Here is a 6,000-nt window from a genome sequence, read left to right on the forward strand (position 1 = left end):
CTTAACGAAATTATCCTTTGTTAAAATGACTTGTTTATGCACAAACCAAATAAACACTTTAATTTTCAAAGGAAATTTGACTTTCCAAACATCTTTGGAACTAGGAATGGCACTAGAGTTAATGACATCGATATACATCGACTTAACTGTGAACTCTCGAGACCTATTAAGCTTCCAACATAACTGATCGGACTGATGAGATAGCTGAACCTCCATCTGTCTACTCACCAAATGAAGCCATGCTTCCCACCGGTCGCCAACAAGCGCCCTCCTAAACTGAGTATTAAGGGGAATTGACTGCAAAATCGTTGCAACAGTAGCATCACGTCGTTGAACAATACGATACAGGGACGGATACTGAAGCGCCAACGGCGTTTCACCAAGCCAAGTATCCTCCCAGAAGCGAGTGGTGGTGCCATTACCGACTATAAACTTTGTTCTATTAAAGAAGGCAGCTTTGACTCTCATAACCCCCTTCCAAAAAGGTGAGTCAGTCGGTCTCACTGTCACCTGGGACAAAGTCTTGGACTGCAGATACTTACTACGGAGAATCTGCGCCCACGTGGCCTCAGTCTCAACTGATAACTTATACAGCCACTTACTGAGAAGACATCTATTCTTGACTTCAAGATTCTCAATACCAAGGCCCCCCCTGATCCTTTGGTCGACAGATGATGTCCCATTTGGCGAGTCGGTATTTTCTCTTAAGTTCATCACTCTGCCAGAAGAATCGGGATCGATAGAAGTCCAGCCTTTTCCTAACACCAACTGGGATTTCGAAGAAATATAAGAGAAACATAGGCATACTCGTGAGCACCGAATTGATAAGAATCAATCAGCCTCCATATGACATGAGTTTGCCCTTCCAGCAATTCAGTTTCTTCTCAAACCGATCCTCGATGCACTTCCATTCTCTGTTTGTCAGCTTACAATGGTGAATGGGTATACCTAAGTACGTGAAAGGTAATGCCCCCAATTCGCATCCAAACAATTGCCTACAAGCCTCTCGTTCCTCATTGGCTCTACCAAAACAGAACAACTCGCTTTTATGAAAGTTAATCTTCAATCCGGTCAATTGTTCAAATAAGCATAACACCAGCTTCATATTTCTTGCTTTTGCCAAGTCGTGCTCCATAAAGATGGTTGTATCATCAGCGTACTGCAGGATGGACACACCACCATCAACTAGATGAGGCACCAAGCCACCCACCTGACCGGCCTCCTTTGCCCTACCTATCAGAACTGCCAACATATCAACCACAATGTTGAACAGAATAGGAGACATTGGATCACCTGGTCTCAGGCCTTTGTGTGTCTGGAAGTAATGACCTATGTCGTCATTCACTTTAATTCCAACACTCCCTTTTTGCGTGAAAGATTCTACCTGGCGTCGCCAAGCTTCATCAAAACCCTTCATGCGTAAGGCCTGTTGAAGGAAAGTCCATTTGACTTTATCGTACGCTTTCTTGAAATCCACCTTGAAAACAACTCCATCTAGTTTTTTCGTGTGAATCTCATGGAGCGTTTCATGAAGGACCACAACCCCCTCGAGGATGTTCATGTTCGGCATGAAAGCAGTCTGGGTATGCTGCACCACAGAATGCGCAATCTGCGTGAGCCTATTAGTCCTAACCTTGGTATTTGTTTTTGAAACTAACATTAAGAAGACAGATGGGCCTGAATTGCTCAATTCTCACAGCCTCTGTTTTCTTAGGAAGCAGGGTTATCGTTCCAAAATTCAGTTGAAAAAGATGAAGCTGTCCAAAGAATAAATCATGGAGCAACGGCAACAGGCCCCCTTTAATAATATGCCAACACTTCTTATAAAACTCAGCCAGGAATCCATCCGGGCCGGGAGCCTTATTATTTTTCATCTGCGATATGGCCTCAAACACCTCTTTCTCAGAAAAAGGAGCAGCTAAAATATCATTCTCAATAGCAGTAAGTTGAGGAACATCCTCAATCCTAGAGTCATCTAGAGAAACACAATTATCCTCTGGAGGCCCAAACAATTATTTGTAATACTCGGTGATGTATAATTTTAGGTTCTCCTGACCTAGAATCGTTCCTTCATCTTGTTCAAGCTGAAAGATCCTCTTCTTTCCGTGTTTTCCATTAGCGACCATGTGAAAGAATTGAGTGTTCGCGTCCCCCTGGACTACTCTTTGGACCTTGGCCCGCAGCGCCCACTTTAACTCTTCTTCATGAAGAAGCTCTTTCAACCTCATCTCTGCGTCAAGCTTGGCATGAAGCCCCGAGGCTAGCAGAACCGTGGTTTCGTCTTTTACATCTAGGGACTGAATAAGGGTAAGGAGCCATTCCTTTTCGACCTTATAAATCCCGCTAAGTTGCTTAGCCCACCCACGTAGGGAACTTCTCAAATGCCTGATCTTATTCTGCCAACGCTCAAGCGTAGTCCTACCTCCTGCATCCTTAGCCCACTCTCTGGCTACGAGATCAAAGAAGCCTTCTCTTTCAAACCAAGCAAGCTCGAACAAAAAAGAGTTTTTGTTTCCCAAGTGGGAGGCCTCACCAGAGTCCAGAAATAAAGGCGTGTGGTCAGAAATACCACGAGAAAGGGCCTGAACTGTTACAAAGGGAAATTTGTGTTCCCATTCGACACTAGCCAGTACTCGATCCAACTTTTCAAACGTCGGATTTGGCAGCGCGTTAACCCAGGTGAACTTTCTTCCCGAAAGCTCCATCTCTCTTAGATCCAAGCTTTCAATGATAGTATTAAACATGAACGACCATCTGCCGTCAAAGTTATCATTATTCTTCTCATCACGCCTTCTAATGATGTTGAAATCACCCCCACCAGGATTGGAAGCTGCTCAGAGCCACAAATCCTAACCAGATCAGCCAAGAAATCAGGTTTGAGTTCGGGCTGTGCGGCACCATATACCGCCACCAGAGCCCAATTAAACCCATCAGCCTTCGACCGCACCCTAAACTTAACCGCAAAATCTCCCATGACCACACTTCAGACTTCGAGCGAATCGCATCTAACTCCGAGTAAGATCCCACCGATCTTCCTCGTGGTGGCAGACAATGCCAGTCAAAATCAATACCTCCCGATAAAGTATTAAGAAATTGTGGAGAAAAATTATCTCTACCAGTTTCCGACAATGCGATAAAGTCCAACCTATGCTCGATAGACGCCTCTGCAAGAAACCTTCTTTTAGCCACGTTTTTCAAACCTCTGCTATTCCAAAACATTCCTTTCATATTTCGTCATGGAATTTTTTAGCCGTATGGATCCTAGCACTCCTATGCACTGCAGACGCCGGGTAGATCTTCCACTTCCATTTACGTTTAGGCATGTTCTGACTCTCCAGCTGGTCCTCACAACCAGGCTCAGAAGGTCTGACTACAACATTCTCAACTATCTCATCCTCCTCCTCAGGCTCAGGGAGGGGAGGAGCAAGATCCGCACAAAACTTACCGAGCACCCTGAACCCCAAAGCATCAATATCGTAATCATTCATGGGTTAAACCGCTGCTAAGTTACGAATCATCTCTAAAGTCTGCTCTGCCTCTAAATCCAGGATATCATTTACGGAATTTGAAATTTCACTATCATTACTACCTAGTGAAATTCCCAAATGGTTTGCATTATTAATAATCTCATCATTAGAAAAATGCAAGATGGAATTTGAGGTATTAACCGACATAGCAGTAGTGACCTCAATGTCATGAAGTTTGTCCGCCCTCATGGCGGACCGCATCTGTATGTCTTCAACCTCTGGATGAGCCTGGAGACGGCAGCTCAACCGTCACCCCTCAGAGACCGGATCTGGAATCCCACCAAACGCAATAACCTCCTCCCAAGTGACCTTGCTCGGAGTGGGGCCTCCTGCCTCACCCCGAATATGTAGCCAGTCAGCCTCCATCGAACCAGCTGGACCGTTGGAAAGTGGTGGGGTGCTTAACGGCACCGCCGACGTTGGTCACACCCCATGGCAGAGAGACAGCACCATGCCGGGGAAGGGGAGAGCATGGGCCACCTGCCCAAACTCCCCACCTACCCCAGCCCTTCGGCAAGAAGGGCTCACCGGCGCCACAGGAGGGTCGACCACCCTAGGCGCCCCAGGAGAAGAGGGCCCCGAGGCCACCTGCCCCGGTCCCCCTCTAGAAGGCGGAGCCGCCACTTGCAGCTCCGGCCTCGCGAGAGAAGAAGAGGGCGCTGAGGCCACCTACCCTGGACCCCCTCCTGTAGATAAAACCTCCACCACTGAGACCTCGTCCACCCCGAGAGGAGAAGAGGGCGCCGAGGCCACTTGCACTGAGCCCCCTTCATAAAGTGGAACCGCCACCTGCATCTCCGGCATCGCGACAGAAGAAGAGGGAACCGAGACCACCAGCCCTGGCCCCCCTCCAGAGGGAAATACCTCCACCACCGGTCCCTCGGTCTGAGGAGAGTCAATGTGCAGAACATGGGAGGGAACCACCTCCTCCTCTCCCCTGACCATGATCGGCGAAGCCCCAAGGACGGGACTCACAACATCCTCAAAATCCAAAGCAGGTAACGTGTGCTCAAAAACCTCATCAGACTCCACCCGCTCACTCCAAAGTCTTGGAGGTGCAGAAGCCGGCTCGAAAGATCCAAATCTTAGAGAAGTTATTGGCACCAAGGAGGGTGGTACCGTCCCATTCCCAGACGTCTGAGAAACGGATCCCGGTCCATTGGAAAACTCTCGTCCAGTATCATCAAGCAGTGCCTCCTTAAGTCCTGAGCTGTCATCTCCCTCGTGCATATCAACATCAGTCCCATTAGCCGCCTCGGCGAACAGACTCTCATCCTCATACTGAATGACGAGGTTATAAATCTGGCCTCGATATGTCCACTTGACCTCATCAGGCACAAACTCAATATCAAGAACACTAACCAGCAGTCGGGCTATCCCATGAGTTCTGGTAAAAGCCAGCCTCCTTCCTACTTGACATACACAACATGGGCTAGTAGACCCAACATAAACCATAAACATCTTAACCTAGTTGGGACTTGGAACATCTCTCATGGACATATTTGAGGAATTTGCATGACATTATAGAGAGACCATGGATGATTATATGAGATTTTGAAGAGATATTAGTTACACATGAGAAGGAAGGTGGCAACATCATACCATTATATTTGATGCAAGACTTCAGAGATTGCATAGAGAGTGTGGTTTACATGAAGTTATGTACATTGTCGACCCATTCACATGGAGTCGGGGGACGATACAGGAGCGCCTGGATAGAGCTCTATGTAATGAGAAGTGGTCTAAAATTTTTCCCTATGCAGTTGTGGTACATGAGCATCATACCCATTCAGATCATCGACCCCCATTGTTGGTTACAGACTATTATGCAGCAGCGCTATCACAGAAACCGAAAGGAGAGAGGAGGTTCAAAGCGCGGTGGCTAAATGAAGATACAGTGAATGAAATTGTTGCCACGGCCTGGCAACGCACCTAGATGATGGGGGTTGGGTCATCGTTGTCTGACCGTACAAGGGCAGTAAAAGCAGAGCTTAATCTAATGGGGTCGAGAAACATTAAGAGGTCTAAAGCGGAGAATTCATAAACTGGATAAGGATTTGGAGAAGTTAAAGCGGGGACAGCTCACAAGCAAATCCAGACATAGAATGAAGGAAATACAAACGTTGATAGAAAACCTACTAGACCAGGAGGATATTGTGTGGCTCCAACGTGCACAGGAAACTGGTTACTACATGGTGATGAGAACACTTAATTTTTTCACAAAGCAGCTTCAGCGCGAAAGAAGAGAAACTGCATTAAGAGACTCTTAGATGATACAAGAGTCTGGAGAGAAGATGCAGATGAAATCAAATCTATTAATTTTGGATACTTTATGGAGTTGTTTACATCCCAAATTTCCGAGCCAAACAGAAACGTTCTAGATCATGTGCAAAGGAGGGTAACCACTTCTATGAATGATGCACTGATGGTGAAAGTGCAATATAGCACTAAATTGTTTTTGACATCTATGACA

This window comes from Triticum dicoccoides, chromosome 4B (assembly GCF_002162155.2).
Source record: "Triticum dicoccoides isolate Atlit2015 ecotype Zavitan chromosome 4B, WEW_v2.0, whole genome shotgun sequence".
In the NCBI taxonomy this organism is placed as follows: Eukaryota; Viridiplantae; Streptophyta; class Magnoliopsida; order Poales; family Poaceae; genus Triticum; species Triticum dicoccoides.